The sequence below is a fragment of the Lolium perenne genome, chromosome 6, assembly GCF_019359855.2.
Source record: "Lolium perenne isolate Kyuss_39 chromosome 6, Kyuss_2.0, whole genome shotgun sequence".
Lineage (NCBI taxonomy): Eukaryota > Viridiplantae > Streptophyta > Magnoliopsida > Poales > Poaceae > Lolium > Lolium perenne.
The window spans coordinates 269,760,154-269,772,032 of NC_067249.2; the positions used below are offsets into that span (position 1 = coordinate 269,760,154).

Below are 11,879 nucleotides of genomic sequence, written 5' to 3' on the forward strand. Positions count from 1 at the left end.
AAGTTTGAAAATATTGTCTGCAAGGATCCCACAATAACCTATTTTTAGAGACGGAGGGAGTAAGAAAAAATTCATAAAATCCATATGCCAGTTTCATGAAAAAAAGCTTTATGTAAGTTAGGGACACTTGAAATAAGAACTGTGTATAGGCTACAGGTGTTTCAGAATGTTAAGACTTATCCGGTTTTATGTCGAGCGTCCATTTCCCATTTCCAGATGTCAATCAACGAAAAGTGTTTGGAGATGTTTCTGAAACTCAAATGGATTTGGATATGGTATCATCACACGAAGTGCAAGATATACTTGCAGAGAAACAAGTGTATTAGGTGATGATAAGCCAGTACAGGAGGGCAAGGTAAGTGCACTTTGTTAAAAAACATTGCAACTCATTTCATCTGTCATGTTTCTTATTCCATTATCTTCATCGGTGTTGCAGAAGCAGTACCACAGTTTTCTAAAGAAATCAAACTGCTGATTGTTAATTGTTTCTGTTTCACTAATAGGATTTGGCACTTCTTGTTGGGGATGATGGCATTGTGACTAACTTCCACAAACTTGTTCCAGATATGGCAATCGAATATCCCTTTGAGTTGGATAAGTTCCAGAACGAGGCAACGTACTCTGTAGCATCTATACCTTTTATCTGAACTAGCTAAATGTTCGAATATAGATTAAACCGAATAAACTCATTCTTCTAGCTTGTACTAAGTTGTATTTTATCAAAGCGCATCAAAGTCAAAGAACATCAAATTGGAGGTATGGATAGTATGGACAGGCTCATGAGACTTCAAGGAAAGAATTTATACTAATCAAGCATCCAATGCAAAGAATGTATGCTATGGTAGGTGCTCCCATGGCTGAATAAAGGCTACTTTTGTCCAGCTACCTCCCTCGTCCCAAATACTTAATAAAATTTAAAATATTAAAAGCAGGACTACAATAGGCCTCGGGTGTAGGGAAACTTGTCTTATGTTCCTTTGTGAGGGGTGTCGCCGAGATTATTTTGCAAGTATGTTGAATTAACTGAACTACTAAGTTGCGGCTACTTATAATCACTTCACTCTTATCCATGCATGACTGCGACCAGATAGAATTCATGAAACGCATCTACCGGGTGGAGTTTCCGCATTGCTCTCACGAGCGACCGGGGACTCCTCTCCGCCGCCACCACCCAGGACGCCTCCCGTGCCTCCCTCCCTCGCTGCCACCAATGGCCATCCATAGGCAAAGTCTGGGCAACGTTATTAGCGGCGAGGCCCACTTCTCCCTTCGCTTGGCATGGGCGGTGCGAGATGCCTTCTCTGGCAGGGCCCTGGTACTCGGCAAGGGGCACGGCGGCAGTGTCCTACGATGGCGGTGCTCAAGGGAGAAGCCTTGTGACGATGAAGCGGAGGAGCCTTGTCAGCTGCGTGCTCGACATCGTCCTGCTATGACCACGAGCGGCGCGGGTCACTGGTTCCTCGGCCGGTCTGAGCCTTGCCAATGCCCGGTTGGGGATTTGGGTGGCTGGCCTCCTCTGGCAGAGTGGCATTGTGGTGGTGCTGGTGAGCCGCTAGCGGTCGAGGTCTCCGATCTGATCAGTGGACTGTCACGCTGGACCAAATCCAGCCGAGTATCCTGTGAGGTGGCGGCTACATCCGGAATTTAAAATAAGACACTTCCTGCCCTATCCTCGCTCCAGTGGTGCGTCTAGCGATGGTGGAGGGCACGTGGAGTCATGTCACCGACGTATCTCCTGTGATCCAGTCGGTTTTTCTGTTTGTTCGCATGGTTTTATGTTAGTTACTTATGATCTATGACTATTATCATTGGCAATGGTTGTTGTTCTGTTGCACTCGTCCTTTAGGATCTTAGCACGACGACTTCCCGCTAGTCTACCAGAACAAGTTCTACTATGAAAAGTTTTGCCCGATTGCTGATGGAGGGACGAGGAGGGCGGCGATCCTTCGGCTCTTTCTAGTGTTTGTAATCATCACTAGGTGGTCCTATTTATAATTTTTTTGGGCTATTTGTACTAGTATTGATTGATGATTGTTAATAGATCGGTGAAATTTTGGTAATTTTGTTTTACACAGCCATACTACAAAACTTTGAACTTCAGTTAATTAGCCAGCAGCTACACAAGTGTTATATAGTACTTTTTTAGGGAATACTATGTGTTATATATCTTTGCAGCGTACGCAAAATGTAGCAGCAGTACTACGTCTATGATTGATATTCCAACTTCCAAACACAGATTAACATTGATCTCGCTGCATCCATCACCTGAGCATGTACTCGTCTTCAGGAATATGTTTGATGTCCCGACCGGTGGTAGATCCCCGGCTAGACGCTGTACGTAGTGCAGGTGCTCCAGCCCCGGCCCCTCGTCCAAGACGTTGTCGTCGAGCGAGTCGTTCGGCCTGAGAGGATCAGAGGAGCATCTGATGTAGGCTCTACCTGCTGGCGAACTCTTCTCCCCCGCCGTCCAAGTCCGCATCAGTTGTTAGGAGGTGTCGACATAAGGGACTGATGTATCGGTCGATGGAGGTCACTCCAAAACAGTAGGTCAGATAAAACGATGGATATTTCCTCAAGTCGAAGTTAAGCTATGGGTGTCTACTCATCCTACTCCTCATCACTGAACAGTGGCATGCATAGCCTCGTCACAAGACTCGAGCAAGAAAACTCAAGATTGTGTGCTTTCGGCGCTATGCTATGTAGCATGTGGCCAGCATGCGCTTGCAAGTTGCAAGCTCTTATCATGGCAGCACAATGAATACATCTTGATATGCACACAACGGCTATTTGGCTAGATATGAATCAATCATCGCAGAGGATAGGGCTTATCTTGTTTTTTGAAAGATGAAAAAGTTCCATATTTAACAACGTCTCTATCGTCAGTTCGCATTGGCTGCAATCTAGCTTACACATCACACCACTACAAAAGATGTGATACATATATTAACATTTGATGCATCCTTATGAATCTTTTCCTTTAAAAAAAATCCAGATGTGAACTCTTCTCTATTCATTATCTAGCTTGATGGCCTGCGTAATTTGGGCGAACTAGAGCTAATATATTTCGATGTAAATTATAACTTTTCCCTTTGGCTAGCGGAAATGCACATTTGATCTCGGTGCATATGCCCTCTTTACCTAGAAAATGTATTTTGAAATGCTAAAAAATTAGGACGAAAATTTAGCATGCATATCTCGACATTCTATGTGCTTGCTAAAGGTTTCGTAAAAAACTGAAGTTCTTCGTAGCCTGTGAAAAAAAGGCAAAAAATGCTTCTTAAAAGCTATATTTTAGCACCAAAAATTGTCTTTTTTGCAAGGGTCACACAATAATTCATTGTTTCTTCAAACAACTTCGTGAGAAAGTAGGGTATGAATATGTACGCGCATCATTTTTGTTTGAATTTTTGTGACACATTTTAATATTTTCAAAGTGCATTGCAAATAAAAGGAGCATATGCACCCAGGAGAAAAAACACCATGCCCCCTGTGGCTAGCTCTTACTTAGCTTAGTTCTCGCTACACATTAGATGTTAGGAAAGATAAGTAAAAGTATATAGAAAATTATTTGTATCAAACATGTACTTGTCGAGGAAGCGTACCGTATTTTGGTTTTAATCAAGATCGCCCATTCTTCTCTTTTTCATATTTTTTGATTAATCTAGCATGCATTTGTCTCTGTAACTAAACATTAACAAGGCACAAAGCTTTCTAGAGTGTGCTTTCAGGTCAATCGATTGGCCGACGGTGCCATCCGAATTTGGAAATGACTAGGTGGGCCTAGCTTCACCAATAGATTCTTCATCTATTTAAAGCGTTCGTTTCCTCTCTCTAGCCAGTCTTCTCACAACACATCTTCTATTGGTACAATAGTCTCGTCTTACACCATCTGCACTCAGTTGTAGTTGATAATCACATCAATGGCCTCCACTAACAGCTGAACCCTCGAGCTCGAGTCAAAGGTGTCTGCGCCGCGCAAGTTCCGCGCATGTGTCATGGATTGGCATACTCTAGCACCCAAGCTTGCCCCACATGTCATCGACAACGCCCACCATGTTGAGGGAGATGGTGGCACTGGCACCGTGAGACACTACAATTGTGGCTCAGGTACGCATACCATATATATGACATACATTCATGTCACCTGCTGTCTAGCACACATGTTCGAATCATAACAAGAAGTTGGTCGTGCAGCCGTGCCCTTCAACGCCATGAAGAAGAAGGTCGAGTTCCTCGACGTGGACAAGTGCGAGTGCAAATACACCATCGAGTGTGACGGTGTTGAGACATCCACGTGGAACATCAAGATGAAGCCAACAGCCAACGGTGGGAGTGTGGCAATTGTGGAATGCACGTCCAAGGGCGTGCAGGCTAACGACATGATGCTCAAGGCCAAGGAGTCTGCTGCCGAAATGTTCAAGACTGTTGAGGCCTATCTCATCGCCAACCCGAACGCCTACAACTAAGTCAGGAAAGAGGGATCATACATAATAATGCCGCTTTCTCCCCGAGCGAATAAAACTGCTCCAACCTCAGTGGTATGCTAGAGCAAGCTGGGTGTGGACTTATGAAGTTAAATAAAAAGAAGTCGGGTGTAGACCTCGGCGTGTTTGTTTCCAACTTGTGTTGCCTGCTTATGTATCTTCATGATGGTTCTGCACAAGAATAAAAGAAAGTATCTGAAATACATGACGCTCTTGTTTAAAATTAGTAGGTTCTTTCCGGCCATAAAAATAACAAGATAACAAATTACGGTCTATCAAAAATGGATGTTAAGCAATACGTCGAGAATCCGCCACCGATGGGATGGAGCCCTACCTTTTCGATAGCTCGGTTCTTCGATTGATTCTGATGTTAAGTGAACAACAACTTCCTCAAAAAGGATAAAAAAATAATGGTATCTATACAACACTTTCAAGAAGGAAACAAATAGGAAGGACCTATAAGAAAAACACAAAATTATCACCTAAGCAGAAAATGTGTTAATTGTTAAATATATATTAAATCATATAAATTCATTCTTCTACGTTGTACTAATTTGTATTTAGTTGAAGAGCACCAAAGTCCAAGGATACCAAATTGAAGGTACGTTGGTATGGGCAGGCTCACAAGATCTCAAGGAAGAAAATTATACTAATCAAGCATCCAATCCAAAGAATGTATGCTTTCGTAGGTGCTCCCATGGCTGAATAAAGGCTACTTGGCCAAGGGAAATGTTTTTGTACTTACATGCATGGATGTGGATGTTTTCGTTGTTGTGCTTTGAGATTCGGATATAAAGAGGAAACAAATGAATCTTTTCATCTACCATGGTGAACACGAATCTCGAGTAATAAATAGACGGTGACGGAAACACCCACACTCATAGGTGTAAGTACAAAATCCACACCTCTTGTCCAACTACCTCCCTTGTCCCAAACAGTTCTGTAATCCTGCACTTGCAGCCCACAATGGTTCCTAATTTGCGGGGAGGCACCTGACAAAGGCAGACTTTAGTGGGCTCCTCGCCTTCAAGAAATTGCGCGAGGTTTTCTGGAACTCTGGAAAAAAGGTTTAGATTTGTATATATATGGCGTGGGATCAAAATGAAAATGACGATATCACATGCATATATACACGCGCATATGTACCTTATTTACAAAGGGTTTTCATAGATAGTGATAAAATAATCAAAGTACTCCTCTGTCAACGACGACGGTGATGGTGGTGGCGATGATCCACCAGCGCGGCCCCGGCCACCACGGGCACCACGGCCACGACCACGACCACGACCACGGGCACTGGAACCTATACCATCGTCCATCGCTGAAACCATGAAACACACGCATGAAGATCGGATCGAGATTGGGAACAAACGAACTGTTGAGATAAAGGCGCGCTAACTAGCACCTGGTTATCGAATGGGGCGAAAAACCAGCCGAAGTGGCAGCGCCGGGCAGAATCAAGAGTGCGTGTCGAGACGGCACGCCGGGCAGATGAGTAATGCGCAGAACGGTTGGCATGTGGCTAGTCACACCATACATGCCGCATGTGCGAGTGGCGGCACTGTGCGTATATATTTTTGTCCCGTGTTCCTGTGAGCTCCACTTATTAGCCGCATGCCTCCTGCTGTCGCTCGCTGCCAATAGGGACATACTACCCGCTCAAGTCCATCGATGGCTTGCTATACCCGGATAGGCGTTTGCCGATGCTCGCCGGATGCACATAATCCCCCACTCTTCTCTAGTGCCTGCTGACGTGCGACGGGGATTGCAACGGCGCCAGAAAGTAGATTCCCTGTGACGGTAAAGCACTCGTCCGTTGGGAACCCCAAGAGGAAGGTGTGATGCGTACAGCAGCAAGTTTTCACTCAGTAAGAAACCAAGGTTTATCGAACCAGTAGGAGATGAAGGCCACGTGAAGGTTGTTGGTGAAGGAGTGTAGTGCGGCGCAACACCAGGGATTCCGGCGCCAACGTGGAACCTGCACAACACAATCAAGATACTTTGCCCCAACTTAACAGTGAGGTTGTCAATCTCACCGGCTTGCTGTAAACAAAGGATTAAACGTATGGTGTGGAGAATGATGTTTGCTTGCAAAGAACAACAGAGAACAATGATTGCAGTAGGTTGTATTTCAGATGTAAAAGAATGGACCGGGGTCCACAGTTCACTAGTGGTGTCTCTCCAATAAGATAAATAGCATGTTGGGTGAACAAATTACAGTTGGGCAATTGACAAATAGAGAGGGCATAACAATGCACATACATATCATGATGACTAATATGAGATTTACTTAGGGCATTACGACAAAGAACATAGACAGCTATCCAGCATGCATCTATGCCTAAAAAGTCCACCTTCGGGTTAGCATCCGCACCCCTTCCAAAGATTAAGTTGCAAACAACAGACAATTACATTAAGTACTGTGCGTAATGTAAATAATACAAATATCCTTAGACAAAGCATTGATGTTTTATCCCTAGTGGCAACAGACATCCATAACCTTAGAACTTTCTCGTCACTGTCCCAGATTCAATGGAGGCATGAACCCACTATCGAGCATAAATACTCCCTCTTGGAGTTACAAGTATCAACTTGGCCAGAGCCTCTACTAGCAACGGAGAGCATGCAAGATCATAAACAACACATATATGATAGATCAATAATCAACTTGACATAGTATTCCATATTCATCGGATCCCAACAAACACAACATGTAGCATTACAAATAGATGATCTTGATCATGATAGGCAGCTCACAAGATCTAAACATGATAGCACAAGAGGAGAAGACAACCATCTAGCTACTGCTATGGACCCATAGTCCAAGGATGAACTACTCACGCATCAATCCGGAGGCGGGCATGGTGATGTAGAGCCCTCCGGTGATGATTCCCCTCTCCGGCAGGGTGCCGGAGGCGATCTCCTGAATCCCCCGAGATGGGATTGGCGGCGACGGCGTCACAGTATGTTTTCTCGTATCGTGACTCTCGGTACTAGGGTTTTCGCGACGGAGAGTTTAAGTAGGCGAAGGGGCAGAGTCGGGAGGCACGCGAGGGGCCCACCCCATAGGGCGGCGCGCCCCCCCTCTTGGCCGCGCCGCCAGGTGGGGTGGCCACCTCGTGGCCCCTCTCCGTCTCTCCTTCGGTCTTCTGGAAGGCTCCGTGGAAAATAAGACCGTGGGCTTTTGTTTCGTCCAATTCCGAGAATATTTCCTGTGTAGGATTTCTGAAACCAAAAACAGCAGAAAACAAGAACTGGCACTTCGGCATCTTGTTAATAGGTTAGTGCCGGAAAATGCATAAAAATGATGTAAAGTGTATATAAAACATGTGAGTATTGTCATAAAACTAGCATGGAACATAAGAAATTATAGATACGTTTGAGACGTATCAAGCATCCCCAAGCTTAGTTTCTACTCACCTCGAGTAGGTAAACGATAACAAGGATAATTTCTGAAGTGACATGCTACTATCATAATCTTGATCAATACTATTGTAAAGCATATGAGATGAATGAAGTGATTCAAAGCAATGGTAAAGATAATGACTAAACAACTGAATCATATAGCAAAGACTTTTCATGAATAGTACTTTCAAGACAAGCATCAATAAGTCTTGCATAAGAGTTAACTCATAAATCAATAAATTCTTGATAGAAGGTTTTGAAGCAACACAAAGGAAGATATAAGTTTCAGCAGTTGCTTTCAACTTCAACATGTATATCTCATGGATAATTGTCAACACAAAGTAATATGATGAATGCAAATAAGCAAGTATGTAGGAATCAATGCACACAGTTGACACAAGTGTTTGCTTCTAAGATGGAAAGAAGTAGGTAAACTGACTCAACATAAAGTAAAAGAAAGGCCCTTCGCAGAGGGAAGCAGGGATTACTCATGTGCTAGAGCTTTTATTTTGAAAACATGGAAACAATTTTGTCAACGGTAGTAATAATTCATATGTGTTATGCATAAGACATCCTATAAGTTGCAAGCCTCATGCATCGAATACCAATAGTGCTCGCACCTTGTCCTAATTAGCTCGGATTTCCATGGATTATCATTGCATTACAAATGTTTCAACCAAGTGTGACAAAGGGGTACCTCTATGTCACCTGTACAAAGGTCCAAGGAGATAGATCGCATTTGATTTCTCATTTTTGATAGATCTCAACTTGAGGACATCCATACCGGGACAACATAGAAAACAGATAACGGACTCCTCTTTAATGCATAAGCATTCAACAACAGATAATATTCTCATAAGAGATTGAGGATTAATGTCCAAACTGAAACTTCCACCATGATACATGGCTTTGGTTAGCGGCCGATTGTTCTTCTCTAACAATATGCATACTCAAACCATACAACTCATGGCAAATCACCCTTACTTCAGACAAGACGAACATGCATAGCAACTCACATGATATTCAACAAAAGTTGATGGCGTCCCCAGAAACATGGTTACCGCTCAACAAGCAACTTATTAAGAAATAAGATACATAAGCGACATATTCTTTACCACAATAGTTTTTAAGCTACTTTCCCATGAGCTATATATTGCAAAGACAAGGAATGAAATTTTAAAGGTAGCACGCAAGCAATTTACTTTGGAATGGCAGAGAAATACCACATAGTAGGTAGTTATGGTGGACACAAATGGCATAAGTTTTGGCTCAAGGTTTTGGATGCACGAGAAGCATTCCCTCTCAGTACAAGGCTTTGGCTAGCAAGGTTGTTTGAAGCAAACACAAGTATGAACCGGTACAGCAAAACTTACATAAGAACATATTGCAAGCATTATAAGACTCTACACTGTCTTCCTTGTTGTTCAAACACCTTTACCAGAAAATATCTAGAATTTAGAGAGACCAATCATGCAAACCAAATTTAAACAAGCTCTACAGTAATTCTCCACTAATAGGTTCAAACTACATGATGCAAGAGCTTAAACATGATCTATTTGAGAGCTCAAAACAATTGCCAAGTATCAAATTATTCAAGACCATATACCAATTACCACATGAAGCATTTTCTGTTTCCAACCAAATAGCAATAAACGAAGCGGTTTTCAACCTTCGCCATGAACATTAAGAGTAAAGCTAAGAACACCAGTGTTCATATGAAACAATGAGCGTGTCTTTCTCCCACACAATGAATGCTAGGATCCGAATTTATTCAAACAAAAACAAAAATAAAAGCATACAGACGCTCCAAGTAAAGCACATAAGATGTGACGGAATAAAAATATAGTTTCACTAGAGGTGACCTGATAAGTTGTTGATGAAGAAGGGGATGCCTTGGGCATCCCCAAGCTTAGATACTTGAGTCTTCTTGAAATATGCAGGGATGAACCACGGGGGCATCCCCAAGCTTAGACTTTTCACTCTTCTTGATCGTATTATATCATCCTCCTCTCTTGACCCTTGAAAACTTCCTCCACACCAAACTCAAAACAATCTCATTAGAGGGTTAGTGCATAATCAAAAATATATATGACATACATTCATGTCACCTGCTGTCTAGCACACATGTTCGAATCATAACAAGAAGTTGGTCGTGCAGCCGTGCCCTTCAACGCCATGAAGAAGAAGGTCGAGTTCCTCGACGTGGACAAGTGCGAGTGCAAATACACCATCGAGTGTGATGGCGTTGAGACATCCACGTGGAACATCAAGATGAAGCCAATGGCTAACGGTGGGAGTGTGGCAACGGTGGAGTGCACATCCAAGGGCATGGAAGCGAAGGACATGATGCTCAAGGCCAAGGACTCTGCCGCCGAAATATTTAAGACTGTTGAGGCATATCTCATTGCCAACCCGGATGCCTACAACTAAGTCAGCAAAGAGGGATCATATGTAATGATGGTGCTTTCTCCCCGATCGAATAAAACTAGTCCAACATCACTGGTATGCTACAGCAAGCTGGATGTGGACTTATGAAGTTAAATAAAAGGAAACTTTATGGACCTGTGTGTGTTTGTTTGAATCTTGTGTATCTTGCTTATGTATCTTCTTCATGGTTTTACACAAGACTAAAAGGAAGTATTTAAAATACATGACACTCTTATTTAAAATTAGTAGGTTTTTTCAAGACATAAAATTACGAAGATTACGAATCACGTTCAATCAGAAATAGTCGTTGAAAAATACATAGAAAATGCACCACTGATGACATGGAGCCCTACTTTGCTTGCCGATTCAACTCTTCAACTTATTCAAATGTTAAGTGAACAACAACTCTGTCAAAAAGGATAACAAGATAATAATAATACCGAAACAAAACGTTCAAGAATGAGAAATAATAGGCAAGACCAATAAAATCATCACCAAAGTAGAAAAGGTGTTGATCATCAAATATATATTATGGCGTATAAATTTACGTTTCTCCCTTGCACTAAGTTTTATATAGTCGAAGCACACCAAAGTCCAAGTACATCAAATCGGAAGTACTTGGGTATGGATGGGTTCACGAGATTCCAAGAAAAAAATTATACTAGTCGAGAGCATCCAATGCAAAGAACGTATGCTTTCTTAGATGCGACTCGAACAAAGGCTACTTGTCTAACTAACTCCCTCGTCATAAAACTATATTCCAATCCTGCACTTCGGGAACAACACGTCCGCGTCGATGTCATTATCCTGCACATCCTTGGACGTGCATTCCACCTTCGCCACACTCCCAACGTCCGTTGGCTTCATATTGATGTTCCACGTGGACGTCTCAACATCGTCACACTCTATGGTGTATTTGCACTCGCACTTGTCCACATTGAGAAACTTAACCTTCTTCTTTCTGACGTTGAAGGGAATGGCTGCACAATAAAGTGTGTGTTACGATTTTAACATTTGGGCCGGAGAGAAGGTGACATGAATGTATGTCATATTTGTGGTATGTGTACCTGAGCCGCAGTTGTAATGCCTAACAATATCGGCGCCGCCATCTCCGTCAACGTGGTTCAATACATGTTCTTGTTCGCTAGCCATAAGAACTTGACATGAGGGGGCACCCAGCACTTCCAGATTAGTTTCCAAGCGTTGCAAGCGATTGATCCCTGGAAGGATGCGAGGTAGCAAGCGCTTCAGATGTGATGATCTTGACTTGGTTAAGATCCTGGGCGGTTTGAATGTCCCCTAGCTGCCTTCTTGCAAGTAACTCGGTGTGCCGCTTCGACTCCAGGCTTAATTGCTCTGATCTTCAGCCGATCTTGGACGCATTCAGCAAGAAAGTTTGCTTGCTGGAAAATGCCCACCTCCTACGGAGGCCGTCTAACCTTGGTCAAAGCCGTCCACGCTGCACTACCAATCTTTCAGATGATTGCACTCAAATACCCTGAATGGCTCATCCCTAAGATTGTGAACACTAGTGGAAAACAGCTCTTTTGTCGCGGGCCGTAA

At 43.1% G+C, this 11,879-nt stretch overlaps 1 pseudogene; it reads left to right on the forward strand.

The window, feature by feature from the left end:
- Positions 1 to 3,905: 3,905 nt before the first annotated feature.
- Positions 3,906 to 10,452, forward strand: LOC127326749 (pathogenesis-related protein 1-like; annotated as a pseudogene).
- The last annotated feature ends 1,427 nt before the right edge of the window (positions 10,453 to 11,879 follow it).